The sequence below is a fragment of the Balaenoptera borealis genome, assembly GCF_965194805.1.
Source record: "Balaenoptera borealis genome assembly, chromosome: 15".
Classification (NCBI taxonomy): domain Eukaryota; kingdom Metazoa; phylum Chordata; class Mammalia; order Artiodactyla; family Balaenopteridae; genus Balaenoptera; species Balaenoptera borealis.
This window is the reverse complement of record NC_138871.1, coordinates 7,488,925-7,515,990: the sequence shown is the minus strand read 5'-3', so window position 1 is coordinate 7,515,990 and position 27,066 is coordinate 7,488,925. Positions and strand designations below refer to the sequence as shown.

At 36.5% G+C, this 27,066-nt stretch overlaps 2 long non-coding RNA genes across 2 annotated transcripts in view; one reads left to right on the top strand and one right to left on the bottom strand.

Moving 5' to 3' along the window:
• LOC309611586 overlaps positions 1 to 26,853 on the top strand; it is a 512,787-nt gene extending 485,934 nt beyond the window's left edge. The window contains exon 2 of the long non-coding RNA XR_014234609.1: positions 1,488 to 26,853. This is a non-coding gene — a long non-coding RNA (uncharacterized lncRNA). The remainder of the gene's footprint in view (positions 1 to 1,487) is intronic.
• The window catches only part of LOC309611592, an 86,679-nt gene that overhangs the window by 42,752 nt on the left and 16,861 nt on the right, over positions 1 to 27,066 (bottom strand). The gene's annotated exons all lie outside the window — the stretch shown is intronic.

Here is a 27,066-nt window from a genome sequence, read left to right as displayed (position 1 = left end):
TTATAAGAGATCACACATATCATCTATAAATAATGACAATTTTACTTCTTCCTTTTTCTTTTTTTTTTTTTTTTGGAATTTTTGAATTTTATTTTATTTATTTTTTAAAAAAGCATGTTCTTATTAGTTATCCATTTTATACATGTTAGTGTATATATGTCAATCCCAATATCCCAATTCATACCACCATCACCACACCCCTGCCCCCGCTTTCCCTCCTTGGTGTCCATATGTTTGTTCTCTACATCTGTGTCTCAATTTCTGCCCTGCAAACCAGTTCATCTGTACCATTTTTCTAGGTTTCACCTATATACATTAATATACGATATTTGTTTTTCTCTTTCTGACTTACTTCACTCTGTATGACAGTCTCTAGATTCATCCACATCTCTACAAATGACCCAATTTCGTTCCTTTTTATGGCTGAGTAATATTCCATTGTATATATGTACCACATCTTCTATATCCATTCGTCTGTTGATGGGCATTTAGGTTGCTTCCATGACCTGGCTATTGGAAATAGTGCTGCAATGAACATTGGGGTGCATGTGTCTTTTTTTTTTTTTTTAAAAGGAAGCAAGTTTTGTTTTGTTTTTAATTTATTTATTTTTTATTTATTTTTATGGCTGTGTTGGGTCTTCATTTCTGTGTGAGGGCTTTCTCTAGTTGTGGCAAGCGGGGGCCACTCTTCATCGCGGTGCGCAGGCCTCTCACTATCGCGGCCTCTCTTGTTGCGGAGCACAGGCTCCAGACGCGCAGGCTCAGTAATTGTGGCTCACGGGCTCAGTTGCTCCGCGGCATGTGGGATCTTCCAGACCAGGGCTTGAACCCATGTCCCCTGCATTGGCAGGCAGATTCTCAACCACTGCGCCACCAGGGAAGCCCGCATGTGTCTTTTTGAATTATGGTTTTCTCTGGGTATATGCCCAGTAGTGGGATTGCTGGATCATACGGTAATTCTACTTTTTAGTTTTTTTTGTTTTTTGTTTTTTTTAAAGCAGGAGCCCTTTTTTTTTTTATCTCCTTTTTAATTTTTATTTATTTATTTATGGCTGAGTTGGGTCTTCGTTTCTGTGTGAGGGCTTTCTCTAGTTGCGGCAAGTGGGGGCCACTCTTCATCGCGGTGCGCGGGCCTCTCACTATCGCGGCCTCTCTTGTTGCGGAGCACAGGCTGCAGATGCGCAGGCTCAGTAGTTGTGGCTCACAGGCCCAGCTGCTCCGTGGCATGTGGGATCTTCCCAAACCAGGGCTCAAACCCGTGTCCCCTGCATTGGCAGGCAGATTCTCAACCACTGCGCCACCAGGGAAACCCTATTTTTAGTTTTTTAAGGAACCTTCATACTGTTCTCCATAGTGGCTGTATCAATTTACATTCCCACCAACAGTGCAAGAGGGTTCCCTTTCTCCACACCCTCTCCAGCATTTGTTGTTTGTAGATTTTCTGATGATGCCCATTCTAACTGGTGTGAGGTGATACCTCATTGTAGTTTTGATTTGCATTTCTCTAATAATTAGTGATGTTGAGCAGCTTTTCATGTGCTTCATGGCCATCTGTATTTCTTCTTTGGAGAAATGTCTATTTAGGTCTTCTGCCCATTTTTGGATTGGGTTGTTTGTTTTTTTAATATTGAGCTGCATGAGCTCAATATTAATTTTGGAGATTAATCCTTTGTCCGTTGATTTGTTTGCAAATATCTTTTCCCATTCTGAGGGTTGTCTTTTCGTCTTGTTTGTAGTTTCCTTTGCTTTGCAAAAGGTTTTAAGTTTCATTAGGTCCCATTTGTTTATTTTTGTTTTTATTTCCATTACTCTGGGAGGTGGTTCAAAAAAGATCTTGCTGTGATTTAAGTCAAAGAGTGTTCTTCCTATGTTTTCCTCTAAGAGTTTTATAGTGTCCGGTCTTACATTTAGGTCTCTAATCCATTTTGAGTTTATTTTTGTGTATGGTGTTAGGGAGTGTTCTAATTTCATTCTTTTACATGTAACTCTCCAGTTTTCCCAGCACCACTTATTGAAGAGACTGTCTTCTCTCCATTGTTTATCCTTGCCTCCTTTGTCATACCTTAGTTGACCATAGGTGCATGGGTTTATCTCTGGGCTTTCTATCCTGTTCCATTGATCTATATTTCTGTTTTTGTGCCAGTACCATATTGTCTTGACTACTGTACTTTGTAGTATAGTCTGAAGTCAAGGAGTCTGATTCCTCCAGCTCCGTTTTTCTTTCTCAAAACTGCTTTGGCTATTCATGGTCTTTTGTGTCTCCATACAAATTTAAAAATTTTTTGTTCTAGTTCTGTGAAAAATGCCGTTGGTAATTTGATAGGGACTGCATTGAATCTGTAGATTACTTTGGGTAGTATAGTCATTTTCACAATATTGATTCTTCTAATCCAAGAACATGGTATATCTCTCCATCTGTTTGTAACATCTTTGATTTCTTTCATCAGTGTCTTTTCATTTTCTGCATACAGGTCTTTTGTCTCACTAGGTATGTTTATTCCTAGGTATTTTATTCTTTTTGTGGCAGTGGTAAATGGGGTTGTTTCCTTAATTTCTCTTCCAGATTTTTCATCATTGGTGTATAGTAATGCAAGAGATTTCTGGGCATTAATTTTGTATCCTGCAACTTTACCAAATTCATTGATTAGCTCTAGTAGCATCTTTAGGATTCTCTATGTATAGTATCATGTCATCTGCGAACAGTGACAGTTTTACTTCTTCTTTTCCAATATGTATTCCTTTTATTTCTTTTTCTTCTCTGATTGCCGTGGCTAGGACTTCCAAAACTATGTTGAATAACAGTGGTGAGAGTGGACATCCTCATCTTCTTCCTGATCTTAGAGAAAATGCTTTCAATTTTTCACCATTGAGAACAATGTTGGCTGTGGGTTTGTTGTATATGGCCTTTATTATGTTGAGGTAGGTTCCCTCTATGCCCACTTTCTGGAGAGTTTTTATCATAAGTCAGTGTCGAATTTTGTCAAAAGCTTTTTCTGCATCTATTGAGATGATCATATGGTTTTTATTCTTCAATTTGTTAATATGGTGTATCACATTGATTGATTTGTGTATATTGAAGAATCCTTGCATCCCTAGAATAAATCCCACTTGATCATGGTGTATGATCCTTTTAATGTGTTGTTGGATTCTGTTTGCTAGTATTTTGTTGAGGATATTTGCATCTATATTCATCAGTGATATTGGTCTGTAATTTTCTTTTTTTTGTAGTATCTTTGTCTGGTTTTGGTATCAGGGTGACGGTGGCCTCATAGAACGAGTTTGGGAGTGTTCCTTCCTCTGCAATTTTTTGGAAGAGTTTGAGAAGGATAGGTGTTAGCTCTTCTCTAAATGTTTGATAGAATTCACCTGTGAAGCCATCTGGTCCTGGACTTTTGTTTGTTGGAAGATTTTTAATCACAGTTTCAATTTCCTTACTTGTGATTGGTCTGTTTATATTTTCTATTTCTTCCTGGTTCAGTCTTAAAAGGCTATACCTTTCTAAGAATTTGTCCATTTCTTCCAGGTTGTCCATTTTATTGGCATAGAGTTGTTTGTAGTAGTCTCTTAGGATGCTTTGTATTTCTGTGGTGTCTGTTGTAACTTCTCCTTTTTCGTTTCTAATTTTATTGATTTGAGTCCTCTCCCTGTTTTTCTTGATGAGTCTGGCTAATGTTTTATCAATTTTGTTTATCTTCTCAAAGAACCAGCTTTTAGTTTTATTGATCTTTGCTATTGTTTTCTTTGTTTCTATTTCATTTATTTCTGCTCTGATCTTTATGATTTCTTTCCTTCTGCTAACTTTAGGTTTTGTTTGTTCTTCTTTCTCTAGTTGCTTTAGGTGTAAGGTTAGATTGTTTATTTGAGATTTTTCTTGTTTCTTGAGGTAGGCTTGTATTGCTATAAACTTCCCTCTTAGAACTGCTTTTGCTGCATCCCATAGGTTTTCGATCATTGTATTTTCATTGTCATTTGTCTCTAGGTATTTTTTGATTTCCTCTTTGATTTCTTCAGTGATCTCTTGGTTATTTAGTAATGTATTGTTTAGCCTCCATGTGTTTGTGTTTTTTACGTTTTTTTTCCCTGTAATTGATTTCTAATCTCATAATGTTGTGGTCAGAAAAGATGCTTGATATGATTTCAATTTTCTTAAATTTACTGAGGCTTGATTTTTGACCCAAGATGTAATCTATCCTGGAGAATGTTCCATGTGCATTTGAGAAGAAAGTGTAATCTGCTGTTTTTGGATGGAATGTCCCATAAATGTCAATTAAATCTATCTGGTCTATTGTGACATTTAAACCTTGTGTTTCCTTATTAATTTTATGTTTGGAGGATCTGTCCATTGGTGTGAGGTGTTAAAGTCCCCCACTATTACTGTGTTACTGTCGATTTCCTCTTTTATAGCTGTTAGCAGTTGCCTTATATATTGAGGTGCTCCTATGTTGGGTGCATATATATTTATAATTGTTATATCTTCTTCTTGGATTGATCCCTTGATCATTATGTAAAGTCCTTCCTTGTCTCTTGTAGCATCCTTTTTTTTAGTCTCTTTTATCTGATATGAGTATTACTACTCTAGCTTTCTTTTGATTTCCACTTGCATGGAGTATCTTTTTCCATCCCCTCATTTTCAGTCTGTATGTGTGCCTAGGTCTGAAGTGGATCTCTTGTAGGCAGCATATATATGGGTCTTGATTTTGTATCCATTCAGCGAGCCTGTGTCTTTTGGTTGGAGCATTTAATGCATTCACTTTTAAGGTAATTATCGATACGTATGTTCCTATTACCATTTTCTTAATTGTTTTGGGTTTGTTTTTGTAGGTCCTTTTCTTCTCTTGTGTTTCCCACTTAGAGAAGTTCCTTTTGCATTTGTTGTAAAGCTGGTTTGGTGGTGCTGAATTCTCTTAGCTTTTCTTGTCTGTAAAGCTTTTGATTTCTCCATCGAATCTGAATGAGATCCTTGCCAGGTAGAGTAATCTTGGTTGTAGGTTCTTCCCTTTCATCTCTTTAAATATGTCATACCACTCCCTTCTGGCTTGCAGAGTTTCTGCTGAGAAATCACCTGTTAACCTTATGGGAGTTCCCTTGTATGTTATTTGTTGTTTTTCCCTGCTGCTTTCAATAATTTTTCTTTGTCTTTAATTTTTGCCAATTTGATTACTATGTGTCTTGGCATGTTTCTCTTTGGGTTTATCCTGTATGGGACTCGCTGCGCTTCCTGAACTTGGGTGGCTATTTCCTTTCCCATGTTAGGGAAGTTTTCGACTATAATCTCTTCAAATATTTTCTCTGGTCCTTTCTCTCTCTCTTCTCCTTCTGGGACCCCTATAATGCGACTGTTGTTGCGTTTAATGTTGTCCCAGAGGTCTCTTAGGCTGTCTTCATTTCTTTTCATTCTTTTTTCTTTATTCTGTTCCACAGCAGTGAATTCCACCATTCTGTCTTCCAGGTCACCTATCCATTCTTCTGTCTCAGTTATTCTGCTATTGATTCCTTCTAGTGTAGTTTTCATTTCAGTTACTGTATTGTTCATCTCTGTTTGTCTGTTCTTTAATTCTTCTAGGTCTTTGTTAAACATTTCTTGCTTCTTCTCGCTCTTTGCCTCCATTCTTTTTCCAAGGTCCTGAATCATCTTCACTATCATTATTCTGAATTATTTTTCTGGAAGGTTGCCTATTTCCACTTCATTTAGTTGTTTTTCTGGGGTTTTATCTTTTTCCTTCATCTGGTACATAGCCCTCTGCCTTTTCATTTTGTCTGTCTTTCTGTGAATGTGGTTTTTGTTCCACAGCCTGCAGGATTGTAGTTCTTCTTGCTTCTGCTGTCTGCCCTCTGGTGGATGAGGCTATCTAAGAGGCTTGTGTAAGTTTCCTGATGGAAGGGACTGGTGGTGGGTAGAGCTGGCTGTTGCTCTGGTAGGCAGAGCTCAGTAAAACTTTAATCCACTTGTTTGTTGATGGGTGGGGCTGAGTTCCTTCCCTGTTGGTTATTTGGCCTGAGGTGACCCAACACTGGAGCCTACCCAGGCTGTTTGGTGGGGCTAATGGCAGACGCTGAGAGGGCTCATGCCAAGGAGTACTTCCCAGAACTTTTGCTGCCAGTGTCCTTGTCCTCACTGTGAGACAAAGCCACTCCCCGCCTCTGCAGGAGACCCTCCAACACTAGCAGGCAGGTCTGGCTCAGTCTCCTATGGCGTCACTGCTCCTTCCCCTGGGTCCCAATGTGCACACTACTTTGTGTGTGCCCCCCAAGAGTGGAGTCTCTGTTTCCCCCAGTCCTGTCAACGTCCTGCAATCAAATCCCGCTAGCCTTCAAAGTCTGATTCTCTATGAATTCCTCCTCCCATCGCTGGACCCCCAGTTTGGGAAGCCTGATGTGGGGCTCAGAACCTTCACTCCAGTGGGTGGACTTCTGTGGTATAAGTGTTCTCCAGTTTGTGAGTCACCCACCCAGCAGTTATGGGATTTGATTTACTTGTGATTGTGCCCCTCCTACCGTCTCATTGTGGCTTCTCTTTTGTCTTTGGATGTGGGGTATCTTTTTTGGTGAGTTCCAGTGTCTTTCTGTTGATGATTGTTCAGCAGTTAGCTGTGATTCCGGTGCTCTTGCAAGAGGGAATGAGAGCACGTCCTTCTACTCGGCCATCTTGAACCAATCTCGGCACTTCCTTTTTCAATGAATGCCTTTTTATTTCTTGCATAATTGCTCTAGCTGGGACTTCTAGTACTATGTTGAATAAGAGTGGTGAGTGTGGGCATCCTTGTCTTGTTCCTGATCTTACAGGAAAAACTTTCAGTCTTCCACCACTGATTATGATGTTGGCTGTGGGCTTGTCATATATGGCCTTTATTATGTTGAGGTACATTCCTTCTATAAATAACTTGTTGAGATTTTATCTTGAAAAAATGTATTTTGTTGAATGCTTTTTCTGCATCAATTGAGATGATCATACGATTTTTATCTTTCATTCTTTTAATGTGGTGTATCACACTTATTGATTTACATATGTTGAACCATCCTTGCATCCCAGGGATAAATCCCACTTGGTCATGGTGTATGACCCTTTTAATGTGTTGTTGAATTAGATTTCTTAATACTTTGTTGAGAATTTCTGTATGTATATTTATAAGGGATATTGGTTTGTAGTTTTTTCTTGTAGTGTCCTTATCTGGCTTTGTTATCAGGGTAATGGTAGCTTCATAAAATGAATTTGGAAGTGATTCTTCTTTGATTTTATTTTTTGAAAAGTTTGAGAAGGATTGGCATTAATTCTCCTTTATATGTTTGGTAGAATTCACCAGTAGAGCTATTTGGTCCTAGATTTGTCTGTGTTGGACAGCTCTTGATTACTGATTCAATTGCCTTACTTGCATTATTGGTCTGTTCAGATTTTCTATTTCCTGATTGTCTTGGTCAGTTGTATGTTTCTAGAAACTTATCTGTTTCTTCTAGGTACCCAATTTGTTGGCATATAAGTATTCATAATAGTCTCTTAGTCTAGTTAAAAGTTTGTCAGTTTCATTTTTGTTATCAAAAACTGAGTTCTTAGTTTTGTTAATCTTTTCTCTACTTCATTATTTTCCACGCTGATCTTTATTTCCTTCCTGTGGGAGGCATGCAGTCTTAGCCAGAGGTAACTCCTGGAGGAGACAGTATGTCTCTCACAAAAAGCAAAGCCCTTACCTTGGAATGCACTCTTTTTCCCAGACCTGAGGAATGTAAAAGAGATTAGCAAAGCTATCTCAAGCCAGGAGACTTCAGGGAACTGGGAGTCCTGGTTGTTCCTTATGGCTGGGGGCTGTGTGTGAGCCTGGTTAAGGGAAGATAATGTTCAAGGATAGTTGTTGTAAACTTGTTGACCTCCGTGGTAGTGACTGAACTGAGACGATAAGCAATTCCATGGGATTATTGTCTAATAATGAGTTCCTCTTCTGTCTATATAAGATTCAGTAAATTCTAAATAAAGTACCTTGCAACCATCAGTTGTCTTGGTCCTTCTGACCACATACTCATGGTGCTATTCAGTCCCTTACCCCTCTCCGTCGGGACCTGGAAGACCCCCTGCGGTGGCTGGACCATCGCACCTTCCTTCTGCTAACTTTGGGCTTCCTTTGTTCTTTTTCTAGTTCCTTGAAGTGTGAAGTTAGGTTGTTTATTTGAGAGCTTTCTATCTTCTTAATATATGCATTTATTACTATAAAATTCTCTTTCAGAACTGCTTTTGTAGCATCCCATAGATTTTGATGTGTTGTGTTGTCATTTTCATTTGTTTTGAGTTTTTTTTTCTTTATGACCCATTTGTTGTTTAGGAATGTGTTGTTTTCACATGCTTATAAATATTCCAGTTGTCCTCTTGTTTTTTATTTCTAGTTTCATACCATTGTGCTTTGAAAAGATAGTTGGTAAATTTTAATCTTCGTACGTGTGCTAGTGTTTGTTTTGTAACCTATCATATGATCTATCCTGGAGAATATTTCTTGTGCCCTTTAGTAGAATGTGTATTCTGCTACTGTTGGATGGAATGTTTCTATAAATGTTTTGTAGGTCCATTTCGTCTAATATATGAGTCCAGTCCAATGTTTCTTTCTGTTTTCTGTCTGGATTATCTTTCCATTGCTGAGAGTGGGGTATTGAAGTCCACTGCTATTATTGTATTGTCTATTTCTCCTTTCTGATCTGTCAGTATTTGATTAATATATTTAGATGCTCCAATGTTGGGTACATATATATTTATGATCTTCCTGATGAATTGACCCCTTTATCATATATGATCACCTTCTTTATCTCTTATTACCTCTTTTGGCTTAAAGTCTATTTTGTGTGATAGACGGGTAGATAGCTACCCCTGCTTTCTTTTGGTTTCCACTTGCGTGGAATACTTTTTACTGTCTCTTCATTTTGATCCTATGTGTGTCCTTAAACCTGAAGTGAGTCTCTTATAGGCAGCTTATAGTTGGGTCATATATTTTTTTAAAATCCATCCAGCCACTCTGTACCTTTCTGATGGGTGAATTCAGTCCATTTACACTTAGAGTAATTATTGATATGTAAGGACTTACTAATGCCATCTTAATAACTTCTCACAGTTTTGTAGTTCCAATGTATTTTTTTTTTCTTGTTTCTGCCTACTTTTGTCAACTGGTCATTCCATGGTGATATGCTCTGTTTCCCCTTTCTTTATCTTTTGTGAATCTCCTATAGGTTTTTGCTTTGTGGTTACCATGAGGCTTACGTAAAACATAAATAAAGCAGTTCATTTTAAGCTGATAGCAACTTAACTTCAATCACACACAGAAGTTCCAAAATTTTACTCCCTCCCTTTACATTTTTGACATCACAATTTACCTCTTTCTATATTTTATGTTCGTTAACAAATTATAGTAGATACAGCTACAAAAATATATAACTATATATTATAAAATAATCTTTTCCTATAATCTTTGTACTAAAAGTAACTGGTTAACATACCACCCTATTACAGAATTAGAGTTTTCTAAATATGACTGTATATCTACCAGTGTGCTGTATACTTTCATATGTTTTCATGTCACTAATTAGCATCTTTTCATTTCAGCTTGAATAATTCCTTTCGGCATTTCTTGCAAGGCAGGTCTAGTGGTGATGAACTTCCTCAGTTTTTGTTTATCTAGAAAAGCCTTTATTTTTTCCTTCACGTCTGAAGGGTTACTTTGGATAAATTATCTTGGTTGGAAATTTTTTCTTCCAACATTTTGAATATGCCGTTTCACTCTCTCCTGGTCTGTAGGGTTTCTTTTGAGAAATACACTGATAGCCTAATGGGGGGTTCCTTGTAGGTTATAATCTTTTTTCCCTCTGACTGCTTTTAAGATTCTCTTTGATATTTGACATTTTCATTATAGTGTATCTTACAGAAGTTCTTTTTTTTTTATTGAAAAAATAGGGTGACCTATCAGCTTCATGAATTGGATGCCCAAGTCTTTCCAAAGTTTGAGAATTTTTCAGCTATTAATTTAAATAAACTTTTTACCACTTTCTCCCTCTCTTCTCCTTCTGAAATACTAATTATTTTAATATTTGTACATTTGATGGATTCCCATGGATCATGTAGGCTTTCTTCATTCTTCTTCATTCCTTTTTCTTTGTTCTCCCCTAACTGCATTATTTCAAAATTCCTATCCTCTAGCTCACTTATTCTACCTTCCATTTGGTCTACTTTTCTGTAGATATTTTATATTGCATTTTTCATTTTATTCATTGAATTCTTCAGCTCCAGAATTTGTTTGGTCCTTTTTTATGATTTCTATCTCTTTGTTAAATCTCTCATTTTTTCATGTATTTTCCTCATTTCATTGAGTTGTCTTTCTGTGTTTTCTTGTAGTTCACTTGGTTTTCCTCAAAACGGCTATTTCAAACTCTTTATCAGCTAGATCTCAAAATTCCATGTCATTGAGTTCAGTTATTGGAGGATTGTTTTCTTTCGGTGATGATATTTCTCATGTTCCTTGGAGTTTTGCACTGTGGCTTTTGCACTGAAGTAGTGGAACCCCTCAAATCTGTACCAGTTGCCTTCAGGTGGGTTCATTGGTCCTGTTATATCTAGATTTTCTCTGACCTTGTATGGATACATCTGCTCCACACTCCTTACTCCCTCTTGTGGTGGAATTTTTAAGCTTTCATGCCTTCTCTTGTTCTTACAACTCATCAGGTTGACCTTTGGAAACCTCTTTGCCAGAAAGTGGCACTACCACTCAAGTTTGTGGTTTCTCTTTTGCCAACAGACCCTGGTCTGAATTTTCTGAGAACACTCTGGCCATTGCACTCAGAAACACACACAAAGAGTCACCTGCAGACTTGGGGGTGGGGGGAAGTATGGGTTTAGCACTCAGGGCATTGGGGGGTGCCTGCGGGCCCAGTGGAAAGATCTTCAGGTGAGCCTCCCAGAGGCTCATGGGCAGACTTCCTGCTGAAGTCCTGAGTGCAGTCAGTGGGAATTTTCATTCCCAGCCTCTGACTTCTCAGTGGGAATGGTATATTCAGTAATGTTATTTTTCAGACAATTAAAAAGTTAAGATAGCTCTCAAGGCTATTTCATAATGTGTAATCTGTGCTTTACATTTTATGAGCTCACAAAACCTGGTACTTTGCCCAATATTGTTTGTTTTTACTTGGAGATCTCATTTAGAGATTTGGTTTCCTCTTCTTTTATGAAAGAGAAAAAAAAGAACACTGCTGAGGTTGCTGGCCCAGAGCAGTCCACATTTTATTTCTGTGGAACTGATGACACAGGGCAACTCTTTCATAAAATAAGGATTTGGGGGTGTGTTAAAAAGAAAAGGGAGTCCACGGGACTTCCCTGGTGGCACAGTGGTTAAGACTCTGTGCTCCCAATGCAGCGGGCCCAGGTTCAATCCTTGGTCAGGGAACTAGATCCCACATGCATGCTGCAACTAAGAGTTCACATGCCACAACTAAGGAGCCCACAAGCCACAACTGAGGAGCCCATCTGCTGCAACTAAGACCTGGTGCAACCAAATATATAAATAAATATTTTAAAAAAAGAAAAAAGAGAGGGGAGTCCAGAGGGTTTTCTCTTTCACATGTGCCTGATTAGGAAACATTTTCATATGAAACATCTGTACAATAGAATACTTTGCATTCATTAAAGAGAGAGGTAGCTCTGTACGTACTGATATGGGAAAATGTTCAAGCTATGTAGCTAAGTGATGGGGAAAGCAGAGTCCATGTTAGAGACTGTCCTGACTTCTGCAGGGTACCTCAGATTCTCATCAACTAAAATAGTCCAGCCTGCTACTGACAACCTGAAGAGTGGCTTTCATGTCCCTTCTAAGTTTTTCTAAAATTATTTATATCCCTTACTTTTCCCCTTCTGTCTCATTTCATTCCTAAAATCCCCTAATATTCAGCTTCTGTCCCAATCACAATGGGTTTTCCAGTACAGTTCCTTTTTATTATATATATTTTTTGTTCAGTAATGATTCAATTTTTAAAAAGTAAAAAAAAATTGTCAAAAAGGAGTCAACACAGAGTTTCAAAAGATACAAGAAAAAAAAAAGGAAAAACAAATGGTAGATAAGGGTCTCTCTTTCCACCACCTCACAACTACCAATCTGCTCTATGGATTTACCTATTCTGGATACTTCGTATAAATGGAATCATAAAATATGTAGCTTTGTGTTTGTCTTCTTTCACTTAGAATAATGCTTTTCAGGTTCATCCATGTTGTATCATGTGTTAGTACTTCATCTTTTTTTGTGGCTGAGTAATATTTCATTGTATGCATGTATCACAACTTGTTTATTCATTCATCCAGTGACGGACATTTGGGTGTTTCCACCTTTTGGCTGTTATGAATAATATTGCTATGAACATGTATTTACATTTGTTTGCATAGCTGTTTTAAATTATTTGGGGAATATACTTAAGAGTTCAATTGCTGGGCCATACGGTATTTCTATGTTTAATGCTTTGAGGAACCAACAAACTGTTTTCCATGGCAGCTACACCATTTTACATTTCACCAGTGATTTACAAGTGTTTCAATCCACACCCATCCTAGCACTTGTTCTCTTTTAATTTTAATTATAGTCATTCTAGTGGGTATGAAGTGGTATCTCATTGTGATTTTGATTTGCATTTCCCTAATGACTAATGATGGTGAACATATTTAATGTGCTTGTTGGCTATATGTGTATCTTCTTTGAGCAAATATCTATTCAAGTCCTTTGTCCATTTATAAATTGGTTGTTTGCCTTTTGTTGTTGAGTTGTAATTTCATGTGAATTTGAATTGGTTTTTCCATTTTTGCAAAAAAGGCCATTGGAATTTTTATAGGGATTATATTGAATCTCTAGATTGCTTTTGATAGTATTGCCATCTTAACAATATTGTATATTATAATTCATGAACTCGAGATATATTTCAATTTTTTAAATATATATCAATTTACTTCAGTGACGTTGTATAGTTTTCAGTGTACAAGTATTTCATTTCCTTGGATAAATTTATTCCTGGTATTTTATTCTTTGGATGCTATTGTAAATGGCATTATTTTCTTAATTGCTTTACTGATTGTTCCTTGCTAGTATATTGTCAACACACAACTGAGTTTGTGTGTTTGTTTTGTACACTGCAACTTGGCTGGATTCATTTATTCTAGTAGTAGGTTTTTTCTGTCTATTTGTGTATTATTTGGGATATTCCATTTATAGGAGCATATCACCTGTAAAGAGAGGTAGATTGATTCCACATTTCCAGTTTGGATGCCTTTCCTTTTTCTTGCCAAATTGCTCTGGCAAGAACTTCCAGTACAATGTTGAATAGCAGTGATGAGAAAGTGGACTTCCTTGTCTTGTTCCTGCTATTAGGAGAGAAAATTTTACCATTGAATATGAAGTTAGATTTGAGGTTTTACATGAATCATAATGAGGAAGTTCCCTTCTATTCCTAGTTTTCTGAGTGTTATTATCCTGCAAGGATGTTAGATATTTTCAAAAGCTTTTTCAGCATCAAGATGATCATGTGAGTTTTTTCCTTTGTTCTATTACTGTGGTGTATTATATTGATTTTCTTATGTTGAACCATCCTTGCATCCTGGAATAAATCCTACTTGGTCATGGTGTATAATCCTTTTGATATGTTCAATTCCATGTGCTAGTATTTTATTGAGGATTTTGCAACTATATTTATAAGTGATATTGGTCTGCAGTTTTTTTTGTACTTTAGGTACCTTTGTCTGGCTTTGTTATTAGGGTAATATGACCTCTAATAGAATACATTAGAAATTGTTTCCTCCTCTTCTTTTTTTGGAAGAGTTTGTGAAGGACTAGTGTTACTTCTTTAAACGTTTGGTAGAATTCACCAGCAAAGCCATATGGTCTTGGATTTTCTTTCCTGGAAGGCTTTTTATTACTAATTCAACCTCTTTACTCAATAAAGGTATGTTCAGATTTTCTATATCTTATTGAGGTGGTTTGGTAAGTTGTGCATTTTCTAGGAATTTGTCTATTTCTTCCAGGTTATCTAATTTGTTGGTGTATAATTGTTCATAATATTATCTTACAATCCTTTCTAATTCTGTAAGGTCAGTAGTAATATCCCCACTTTCATTTCTGATATTAGTTATTTTCATCTTTTCTCTCTTTCTCAATCTAGCTAACAGTTTGCCAAATTGGTTAATAGTCTCAAAGAACCATTTTTGGTATCATCAATTCTCTCTATTTTAAAAAAATTTCTATTTTATTTGTCTCTGCTTTAATCTTTATTAGTTTCTTCTGCTAGATTTGGGTTTAGCTTGTCTTTCTTTCTGACCTCCTTAAGATGTAAAGTTAGCTTATTAATTTGAGACTTTCCCTTTTTAAAAAAATATACGTTTTTAAGAGCAGTTTTAGGTTCACAGGAAAATTGAGTGTAAAGTGCAGAGATTTCTCATATATTCCATGCTCCTACTCATGCATAGCCTCTCCCATTATCAGCATTCCCAACCAGGGTGGCATATTCATTACAATTGATCACCTACCTGCCTTGACACATCATCATCACCCAAAGTCCATTTACATTAGGGTTCATTGTTACTGTTGCTCTTTCTATGGATGTGGACAAATGTATAATTTGTATAATGTATAATGTATACAGGTATAATGACATGTATCCACTATTACAGTATCATACAGAACACTGACGTCCCTGGCTTATGATGGTTCAACTTAATGATTTTTTGACTTTATAATAGTGCGAAAGCAAACAAGCATTCAGTAGGAACCGAACTTTGAATTTTGATCTTTTCCTGGGCTAGTGGTATGTTGGCCAGTACTCTCTGGTGTTGCTGGGCAGCAGGAGTGAGCCACAGCTCCAGTCAGCACATGATTACTAGGGTAAACAACTGATACATTTATAACCATCTGTACCCATACAATCATTCACTTTTTTTCACTTCCAGTACAGTATTCAATAAATTACATGAAAGAGTCAACACTTTATTATACAATAGGCTTTGTGTTGGATGATTTTGCCCAACTGCAGACTAATGTGCGTCCTGAGCACATTTAAGGTCGGCTAGGCTAAGCTATGGTGTTAGATAGGTTAGGTTCATTAAATGCATTTTCGACTTAAACCCACCATGAACTGAAAATATCTTATCTTATCAGGATGTAACCCTGTTGTTAAGTCTAGGAAGATTATAGTTTCACTGCCCTAAAAATCCTCTGTGGTTCACCTTTTCATACCTCCCTCCCCTTTAATCCCCGGCAACCACTCATCTTTTTATTGCCTCCATATTGCCTTTTCCAGAATGTCATAAAGTTGAAACCATACAGTATATAACCTTTTCAGATTGGTTTCTTTCACTTTGTCTAACATGCATTTAAGTTTCCTCCATGTCTTTTCATGGCTTAATAGCTCATTTAATTTTAGCACTAAATACTATTCCATTGTCTGAATGTACCACAGTTTATTTATCCATTCACCTACTGAAGACATCTTGGTTGCTTCCAAGTTTAGCAATTATGAATAAAGGTGCTATAGACATTCCTGTGTAGGTTTTGTGTGGAAATAAGTTTTCAACTCATTTGGGTAGATACCAGGAGTGCAATTTCTGGATCATATGGTAAGAGTATGTTTAGTTTAGTAAGAAACTGCCAAACTGTCTTCCAAACTGGCTGTACCCTTTTGCATTATTACCAGCAATGAAAGAGAGTTCCTCTTGCTCTACATCCTTGCCAACATTTGGTGCTGTGTTTTGGATTTTGGCCATTCTAATAGGTTTGTAATGGTATCTCATTACTTTAGTTTGCATTTCCCTCATGCCATGTGATGTGGAACATATTTTTGTGTGCTTATTTACCATCTGTATATCTTCTTGGGTAAGGTGTCTGTTCAGGTGTTTGACCCATCTTTTCTCCATTGAATCTGAATGAGATCCTTGCCAGGTAGAGTAATCTTGGTTGTAGGTTCTTCCCTTTTGTCACTTTAAATATATCATGCCACTCCCTTCTGGCTTGTAGAGTTTCTGCTGAGAAATCAGCTGTTAACCTTATGGGAGTTTCCTTGTATGTTATTTGTCATTTTTCCCTTGCTGCTTTCAATAATTTGTCTTTGTCTTTAATTTTTGCCAGTTTGATTACTATGTGTCTCGGTATGTTTCTCCTTGGGTTTATCGTGTATGGGACTCTCTGCACTTCCTGGACTTGGGTGACTATTTCCTTTCCCATGTTAGGGAAGTTTTCGACTATAATCTCTTCAAATATTTTCTCTGGTCCTTTCTCTCTCTCTCCTCCTTCTGGGACCCCTATAATGCGAACGTTGTTGCGTTTAATGTTGTCCCAGAGGTCTCTTAGGCTGTCTTCATTTCTTTTCATTCTTTTTTCTTTATTCTGTTCTGCAGCAGTGAATTCCACCATTCTGTCTTCCAGGTCACTTACCCATTCTTCTGCCTCATTTATTCTGCTATTGATTCCTTCTAGTGTAGTTTTCATTTCAGTTATTGTATTGTTCATCTCTGTTTGTTTGTTCTTTAATTCTTCTAGGTCTTTGTTAAACATGTCTTGCATCTTCTCGATCTTTGCCTCCATTCTTTTTCTGAGGTCCTGGATCATCTTCAGTATCATTATTCTGAATTCTTTTTCTGGAAGGTTGCCTATCTCCACTTCATTTGGTTGTTTTTCTGGGGTTTTATCTTTTTCCTTCATCTGGTATATAGCCCTCTGCCTTTTCATCTTGTCTATATTTCTGTGAATGTGGTTTTTGTTTCATAGGCTGCAGGATTGTAGTTCTTCTTGCTTCTGCTGTCTGCCCTCTGGTGGATCTGACCCATCTTTTAATTGGGTTGTTTGTTTTCTTTTTTTAAAAAATAAATTTATTTATTTTTATTTATTTATTTTTGGCTGCATTGGGTCTTCGTTGCTGCATGCGGGCTTTCTCTAGTTGCTGCGAGCAGGGGCTACTCTTTGTTGTGGTGCGTGGGCTTCTCATTGTGGTGGCTCCTCTTGTTGTGGAGCACAGGCTCTAGGCACACGGGCTTCAGTAGCTGTGGCACGGGGGCTCAGTAGTTGCGGCTTGTGGGCTCTAGAGCACAGGCTCAGTAGTTGTGGCACACGGGCTTAGTTGCTCTGCAGCATGTGGGATCTTCCTGGACCAGGGATTGAACCCATGTCCCCTGCATTGGCAGGCAGATTCTTAACCACTGCGCCCAAGGAAGTCTCAAGTTTTTGGTTTTCTTATTATTGAGTTTTAAGAGTCATTTTTATATTTCAGATAAGTCTTTTATCAGTGTGTCTTTTGCAAATATTTTCTCTCATTCTATGACTTGTCTTCTCATTTTCTTGATATTTGTTTTCACAGAGCAAACATTTTTAATTTTAATGAAGGCCAGCTTATCAATTCTTTCACTTATGGATTGTGCTTTTGGTGTTGCATCTAAAACGTCATCACATACCCAAGGTCATCTAGGTTTTCTCCTATATTCTAGGAGTTTGAGTTTTGTGTTTTACATTTAGTTCTCAAATCCATTTGGAGGTAATTTTTTTTTCCTTTTTAAAAAAGTTTTATTGAGATTTTTATATATCATAGAAGGTAATTTTTGTGAAAGGTATAAGGTCTGTGTCTGGATTTGCTTTTTTTGGGGGGGTGGCATGTGAATGTCTAGTTGTTCTAGCACCATTTGTTGAAAAGATTATCTTTGCTCCATTATATTGCCTCTGCTTTTTTTGTCAAAGATCAGTTAACTATATATATATATATATACACACACACACACATACACATACATACATACATATACATATACATATATGGGTTTATATCTGGGATCTCTATTCTATTCCATTGATTTGTCTATTCTTCCACCAACACCACACTGTTTTGATTACTGTAGCTTTATCATAAGTCTTGAAGTTGCGTATTATCAGTCTTCCAACTTTGTTCTCCTTCAATATTGTGTTGGCTATTCTGAGCCTTTTTCCTCTTCATATAAACTTGAGAATTAGTTTGTCAATATCCACAAAATAAGTTTTTGGGATTTTGATTTGGATTGTGTTGAATTTATGGATTAAATTCATGAATCCGTGAATCAAGTTGAACCTATAAATCTATATATCAACTAATATCTTAACAGTATTGAGTCTCCCTATCCTGAACATGGAATATCTCTCCATTTATTTAGTTCTTTTTGATATCTTTCATCCGTTTTATAGTTTTCCTCAAATCTTGTACATATCTTATTAGCTTTGTCTATTTCATTGAGCGCTAATGTAAATGGTTATATGTCTTTAATTGCAAATTTTACTTGTTCATTGTTGGTATATAGGAAGGCAATAGACTTTTGTGTATTAACCTTGTATCCTGCACTTTGCTATAAACTTTTATTAGTTCCAGGAGGGTTTTTTATTTTGTTCATTTGCTTGTTTGTTTTTGTCAATTCTTCCAGATTTTCTACGCAGACAATTATGTCATCTACAAATAAACAATCTTCCTTCTCAATCTGTATATATTTTCTTTTCTTTCTGCATTTGCTAGGACTTCCAATATGATGTTGAAAAGCAAAGGTGAGAGGGGCAGACATCTTTGCCTTGTTCTTGATCTTAATGTGAAAACTTCAAACTTCTTCTCATTAGGTATGATATTAGCTGTAGGTTTTTGTAGATATTTTTTTTATCAAATTGAGGAAATTCCCCTCTAATCTCAGTTCCCTGAGAGTTTTTATCATGAATGGTGTTGGATTTTGTCAAATGCATTTTCTGCTATATCCATTGATACCATTATGTGATTATAATTCTTTAGCCTGTGATTACATTGATTTTTGAATATTGAAACAGTCTTGCATACCTGGGATAAATCTCACTTGGTTGTGCTGTATGATTATTTTAATACACTGCTGGATTGATTTGCTAATATTTTGTTGGGAATTTCTGCATCTATGTTCATGACAGATATTGGTCTGTCGCTTTCTTGTACTGTCTTTTTTTTTTTTTTTTTTTGGCATTAAGGTAATGCTGGTCTCATAGTATGAGTTAGGAAATATTCTCTCTGATTCCATCCTCTGAAAAAGATTGTAGAGAATTAGTGTAACTTCTTCCTTAAATGTTTGCTGAAATTCACCTGTGAACCCATCTGTGTCGGGTGCTTTCTGTTTTGGAAGATTAGTAGTTGTTGACTTTATAATACAATAGAAAGAGGCATTTTGAGATTTATCTATTTCTTGTGTGAGTTTTAGCAGGTTGTGTCTTTCAAGGAATTGGTCCATTTCACCTAGGTTATCAAATTTGTAGGCACAGATTTGTTCATATTATTTCTTTATTATCCTTTTAATGTCCACGCTCTGTAGTGATGTTTCCTCTTTCATTTCTGTAAAATAGTTTGTGTCCTTTCTTTTTTTCTTAGCCTGACTAGAGGTTTATCAAATTTGTTGATATTTTCTAAGAGCCAGCTTTTGGTTTGGTTGATTTCTCTCTATTGATTACCTACTTCCAGTTTCATTGATTTCTGCTCTAATAATTATTATTTCTTTTTTTCCTGCTTGTTTGGATTTAATTTTCCCTTGTCCAACTTTCCTAAGGTGGATGATTTATTTAGACCTTCTTTTCTAATACATGCATTCAGTGCTATAAGTTTCCTTTTAAGCACTGCCTTTGCTGCATCCCATACATTTTTTTAAATTAATTTTTATTGGCATATAGTTGATTTAAAAAGTTGTGTTAGTTTCTGTTGTACAGCAAAGTGAATCATTTATACTTATACATATATCCTCTCTTTTTTAGATTCTTTTCCCATAGAGGTCATTACAGAGTATTGAGTAGAGTTCCCTGTGCTATACAGTAGGCTCTTATTGGTTACCTATTTTATATATAGTAGTGCATCCCATAAATTTTGATAAGTTGTATTTTCATTTTCATTTAGTGAAAATATTTAAACATTTCTCTTGAGAATTCTTTGACTCATGTGTTATTAAGAATGTGTTGTTTAATCTCTGTTTGGGGATTTTCCAGCTATCTTTTTGTTATTAATTTCTAGTTTGATTCCACTGTAGTCTGAGAGCAGACATTTATATGATCTCTATTTTTTAAATTTGTTAAGGTGTATTTTATAGCCCAGAATGTGTTCTACCTTGGTGAATGTTCCATGTGAGAAGAGTGTGTAATCTGCTGTTGTTCAATCAAGTAGTTTATAGATATCAATGATACTTAATTGATTGATGGTGCTGTTGAGTTCAACTATGTCCTTACTGATTTTTCTGCCTGCTGGATCTTTCCATTTCTGATAGAGGAGTGTTAAAGTCGCCAATGATAATAGTGGATTCACTTATTTCTCCTTGCAGTTCTGTCTGATTTTTTGCCTCACATATTCTGATGTTTCAATGCACATGCAAATTATATTGTCATGTCTTAGATTATTTAAGTCTCCTTTTTATCTTTGACAACTTTCCTTGCTCTGAAGTCAGCTCTGCCTGAAATTAATATAGCTAGTCTCAGTTTCTTTATGATTAGTGTTAGAATGGTATATCTTTTTAAAGATTAACATTTAATCTATATGTGTCTTTATATTTAAAGTGGGTTTCTTGTAGACAACACAGTTGGGTCTTTTGTAAAACTCCAGTCTTACAATCTCTGTTAATCAGCATATGTATACCACTAATCTTTAAAGTGACTATTGATATAGTTGGGTTAATAGATATAATATTTGTTTTTCTATTTTTCTTGTTCTTTGTCCCTATTTTTGTCTTCCACATTTTTTCTGTCATTTGTGGCTTTAATTGAACATTTTATGATTCCATTTTCTCTTTCTTAGCATATTAGTTATACTTTTTTTTTAAGAGTTTGCTGTAGAGTTTGCAGTATATGTTTACAACTAATCCCAAATCCAATTTCAAATAACACTGTACTGCTTCACAAATACTGTAAATACCTTATAATAACAAAATAATCCTAATTCCTCTCTTCTATCCCTTGCATCATTGCTGTCATTCGTTTCACTTACACATAAGCATACACAAGCATATGTGTGTACACACACAAGCATACATAGACGAGTAAGGTATTGCTCTTATTATTATGAACAAACTGTCATCTTTAGATCAGTTAAGAAAAAAAAGTCTTTGTTTTACATATTCCTTCTCTGATCTTCTTTCCTTATTTGGATCCAATTTTCTGTCCTACATTATTTTCTTTCACTCTAAAGAACTTTTAACATTTATTTCAAGGCAGGTCTACTGGCAACATATTTCCTCAATTCTGTTTGTCCAAAAAGGCCTTTATCTCTCCTTCACTTTTGAAGGGTAATGCCACAGGGTACAGCATTTTAGGTTTGTGGGCTTTTTTCTCTCAACATTTTCATTTCACTATGTTCTCTTCTTGTTCACATGGTTACTGAGGAGAAGTCTGTAATTCTTAACTTACCTACAGAAGAGTGAAAGGTATTTTTTCCTTCTGGTTTCCTTCAGGATTTTTTTCTCTATCTTTGATTTTTCCGTAGTTTGAAAATGATAAGTCTCAGTGAAGGTTTTTGTGGGTTTTTTTGTCTGGCATTTTTCCTTCTTGGTGTTCTCTGAGATTTCCTGGATCCATGGTTTGGTATCTGATATCAATTTTTGGGAAAATTTCAGTCATTATTGTTTCAAATATTTCTTCTGTTCCTTTCTCTTTTCTCCTTCTGGTATTCCCACCATGCTTATGTTACACCTTTTATAGGTGTCCCACAGTTCTTGGATATTCTGCTTATTTTTTTTAGGCCCCCTCCCCTTTTTTCCCTCTTTTTCAGTTTTGGGGGTTTCTATTGCAATATCATTAAGCTCAGATATTCTTTCCTCATCCATGTCTACTCGTCTACTAATAAGTCCATCAGAGGTATTCTTTATCCGTGTTACAGTGTTTTTGATCTCTAGTATCTATTTTGTTCTTTCCTAAACTTTAGGTATCTCTGCTTACATTGCCCACCTGTTCTTGTATGCTGTCTACTTTATCCATTAGAGCCCTTAGCATAATAATCATGGTTTTAAAAATCCTAGTTAATAATTCTGACACCCTGTGATATCTGAGTCTGGGTTTTATGCTTGCTCTGTCTCTTAAAATTGTGGAGGGTTTTTTGCTTTTTACTGTTGTCATTTAATTTTTTCTTGATAGTTGAGCATGGTGTACTGGGTAAGAGGAACTGTTGTAAACAGGCTTTAGTAGTGTTGTGATAAGGTTTGGGAGGAGCAAAAACATTTTATTCCTATGATTACGTCTCTGACTTTCAGTGAGCCTGTGCTTCTGGACTGTGAACTTCACTCATGCTTTTTTTCTCCTCACCTCTTAGGTAGGACAGGATGGTAAATCAGGACTAGGGTTGGGTATTTCCCTTCCCCAGGGCAGTTAGGCTTTGGTCTGAAGGCCAGACCTTATTAAGGAGAACAGAATGCTCTGGCATATTTCAGAATGGTTCCTCTTCCCTTCCCCCTGACAGAACCATGAAGGGATTTTTCTTTGACATTCACTTTGGGAATCTGATAGAGATCCAGGAGGTTAACACTCACCAGTGTAGGGTCTCCCCTCCCCTGATGAATGAGTTCCCCTGGAGGTTTTAACTCTGACTTGTCCACACTGAGCCTCCAGAAATTCATCAAACTATAGTTGAGGTTTCCCTACCCTGGCATTGGTTCCCAAGGAGATTGCTGCTCCAGTAAATTGTAATTCTCTGTATTATCTGTTGGTCTAAATTTAGGAACAGTGGTTTTCCCTGTGACCTAACTTCTCTTATGGATATAAGAAGAGTTGTTGATTTTTCTGTTTGTTCAGCTTTTTACTTGTTAGGATGGAATGGTGACTTCCAAGCTTCTTACATGCTGGACCAGAAACTGGAAGTCTCCCTCTTTTTAAAATGTTTACTACTATAAATTTCCCATTTACCAGTATTTTAAGGTGGAAGGTCATTGACTTGAGATCTTTTTATCTTAATATAGGTGTTTACTGCTATTAATTTCCCTGTAAATGGTGCTTTAGTGGCAGCCCATAAGTTTTGTTATGTTGCATTTTTATTTTCGTATAGCCCAAAGGATTTCCTAATTTATCTTGTGAACTTTCCCTTTGACCCATTGGTTATTTAAGAGTTCATTAAATTCTACATATTTTTGAATTTCTCAGTTTTGTCTTTATTTCATTCCATTGTGGTCAGAGAACATACCTTTTACGACTTTAATATTTTTTCAGTTTATTGAGGCTTTTTTATGGTCTGACATATGGTCTATCTTGGAGAATATTCCATGTGATCTTGAGAATTGTCTATTGTGTGAAGGTTCTATAGATGTGTTAAGTGTAGTTGGTTTATAGAGCTGTTCAAGTCTTATTTCCCTGTGGATCTCCTAACTAGTTTTTCTATTCATTATTTAAAGGGGAGGCAGGGTCATGTCTCTGACTAGTATTGCTGAATAGTCTTATTTTCCCCTCAGTTCTATCAAGTTCTGCTTCAGAATTCTTGCAGCAAAATACAGAATTGTCAAGAACATGAGTTCTGTTGTGAGGAACACAGATGTTTACGTTGTTATAGTTTCTTGACAGGTTCTTTTCTATTATAAAATTACCCTCTTTATCTGTAATAAGCTTTTATCTTCAAGTCTTTTAGTTTAGCCACTCCTGTTCTCTGACTGGTGCTTGCATGGTATAGCTTTTTCATTGTAGTTTTACCTTTGATTTTAAAGTGTGTCTCCTGTGGACACAATATAGTTGTCTTGTTTTTGTTATCCAGTCTGACAACCTTGGCCTAATCATTGTTAGGCATGAGTAATAATTCACTCACATGTATTGTTACTATGTATATGGTTGGGTTTACATGTCCTTTTACCTTTTTGTCTTCTATATATGTTACATCTTCTTTGTTCCTTTGCTCTCCTTTTTCTGGTTTCTTTAAGTGAATATTTTCTAGTGTAATATTTTGTTCTTTAATAATATTTTTCTGTATATTTTGGGAATTATTTGCTTAGTGGATACTCTAGGACTTACAGTATGCATCTTGTCAGAATCTACTTTAGCTGTATAGCAATTTAATTCTAATGAAATGTTACTCCTATAAAGCTCTATCACTTCTTCCCTTTGTTACACACATTGCCTTGCTATATGTTAAACATATAATACTTTCTATAATTTTGTTTTAAAGTAGCTGAATATATTGTTAGATTTTTAAAATTAACCTTTTAATTCACAATTTATTAGCTTTCTGTTGTTTCATTATTGAAGTATGAAATATTTGCTCCCACCTGCTTTATGGTGTTATATGCAAATACACATTTCCATATGTTATAGGTGCAACACCACAATTATATATATATGTATATTGTTTTATACAATTGCTTTTATATCAGCTGAAAGAAGGGAAAATAAGTCGTTACAATGTCTTTTATAATTTCTTACATTTTAATTGGCATTGTTTTTTGGTAAAGGTTTGAATAATTGTGGGATCTCACTTCCTTTCAGATGGAAAAACATCATTTGGCATTTCTTGTAAGGTGGGTTTCCTGGGAATGAATTCTTAAAATCTTGTGTGTCATTTTGCCTCCATTTCTGAAAGACTGTTTTGTTAGATATAAACTCTTTGGTTGAGTTTTTTCCTTTTAGCAGTTTGCATGTCCTTCCACTGCCTTAGGTCCTCATTGTTTCTGATAAGTCAACTGTTAATGTGGTTTCCTTGTACATGATGAGTGGTTTGTTTTCAAGATTCTTCTGTCTTTTAACATTTTTATTCTGGTATGTACGGGTGTGGATCCTTTTATTTTCAGAACCTGACCTTCTTGGATTAATGCTTTTCATCAAATTTGAGAGTTTTAGGCATTGTTTCTTCTAATAACTTTTCTACTCACTTGTTTCTCCTCTCCTTGTGGCACTTCCATGACATATATGTTGATGTTCCATGTTTCTCTGAAGCTGTTTTTCTTTTATTCATTTTTCCTGTTCTTCTGATTGCATTATCTGTATTGATTAATCCCCACATTGGCTTTCTTTCTACTGCAAAGCTACTGTTGAGTCCCTCTAATGAATCTTTCATTGCAGTTATTATACTTTTTAAGTCCAGAGATCTCCATTTGGGTCTTTAAAAATAATTTCTATCTCCATTAATATTCTTCGAGGGAATATTATCATACCTCCCTTTACCTTCAGCATGGTTTTAGTATGTGTATTTGTGTATGTATGTATATATATTTAGATGCTTTGAGGTTTTTGTCTGCTTCCAGTACCTGGACCCACTCAAAGGCAATTTTTTTTTTTTTTATTGCTTTTCCCCCCACCATGTATGAGTCACATTTTGCTGTTTATTTGTAGATCTTATTTTTCTGGTTCAAAACTGGACATTTTACGTAATACAGCAGTTCTGGAGACTCATAGTCCCTTCTCCTCCAGGGCTGGTTTGCTTTTATGGTTAGTGACTTAGCTGGACCATTTTGGCTAAGTCCACTTACCCTGAATTCTATGGCCTCTGATGTTGCAGTACGTCACCTGGGCATACGCAGTGTCCCTGATGCCTCCCTTCAACCCCGAGGATGGTAGTTTTAGCAGGGCTCTCTTGCTGTTTCTTTCCCTGCCGTCCCTGTAAGAGTTCTAGTTGGTCTGTCTCCATTGTTATCACCCTGTGCTATTAACATCCACTAATTGATGGCGGACCTCTCTATTATTTGACAGTGCCCTGGGACATAAATTGCCACACAGTTCAATCTAATTGAATTTAGGTTTTTGTAGTTGTTGAGGTTTGTTCCAACCGTAGGGCTACTCTGAACTGCCTCTTTCGTTCTGTGTTGAAATTCTCACTGGCCTTCCTTTCTGCGTGTTTTGCTATCCTGGAGATCCCAGGCTCCTCTTACTTAACCCTAACCCCACCCGAAATCTCCTCTGTCTGCAGCAGCATCCTTATGCTTCAACTTCTCTCACTCTGTTCTAAATAAAGTCAGTCCCTTGAGGGAATGCTATGGAAGCTGTTTTTACAGCCTGCTTCTCCCACTGGGCAGAACCTCTGTGCTACTCCCCCAGCACTGGGGATGGGGAGAGTAGCTGGCTTTGCTAGGAACGGTCTGTAAGTAGAGCAGTGGGTGGTGGCCCCTGATCTTCTCTGCTTGCCCCTCCTTCCATGGAACCTCCACCCTAGTCACTATTGCTCTAGTTTATGAGTACGCCAGGGCAACAGTGATTAGAAAACAGTATTCCTGGGGTAGATATTCTGCGCTACAAGTGGGGACTGGGTGGAGGAAGGAAGCCTCAGACCTCTTTGCTACTGCTGATTGGAACAGAGCTTCTGCAACACAGACGTTGGGGGAATGAGAGATGCTAGCAGTCTGCTCCTCCTAGGGATACATTGTAGGCCAAGACCAGGAGATGAGGGGAGGAAGGGTGCAGGGTCATGGTTCAAATACCACAGAGGCTCACTATTCTTACCAAGATTCAGTATTTTCTTGGATAAATGTTTCTGTTTGCTGTATGCTCTTATGATAATTTCCAGAGACTTTAATTTCTAAAAAAATATTTCCCAGTTATGATTGTTTCACTGAGGGGTCTGTAGGTCTCATGTTGCCATTTCGAAAGTGCTTCTTGATTGTTTAATACATGTCTTAAAATACAAGCAATCAAGACCCTTTAAATAAGGCAGTATGTTCACAACCTGAAAAAGCTTTCTGTTGCCATCAGTTAATTCAACAACACCATGCAGCATACAGAATAAATACAGTTCTTTAATAGTTACTTACATATATTCCAGAAGTAAAGAGTGTTTCTAATCATTTACAAGTGCTGTCTGTTACACCAGTAAATGTTACTTGACCTCTTTATAAAGTAAATAATGCTGGGTAAGAATTAGTCCTGGAATAGTGTGCTGAATTTCTATTTCCGATCCAGTAGATTAAAAACACAATTGTGAATGGTATAAAAATGTAAGAATCATATTGTGATAAAACCAATCTCAAAAATAGAGAATCCAGACCCTCCTCAGATAATTTTAGAACTCAGAAGTTTTCCTCAACTTAAACACGAGCTCCACAAAGAAAATATCACAGATGTTTTTCAATGTGATGCAACTGCATAAAACTCTAGAATGTGACCATTAGGAGACGAATGTACTGAAATC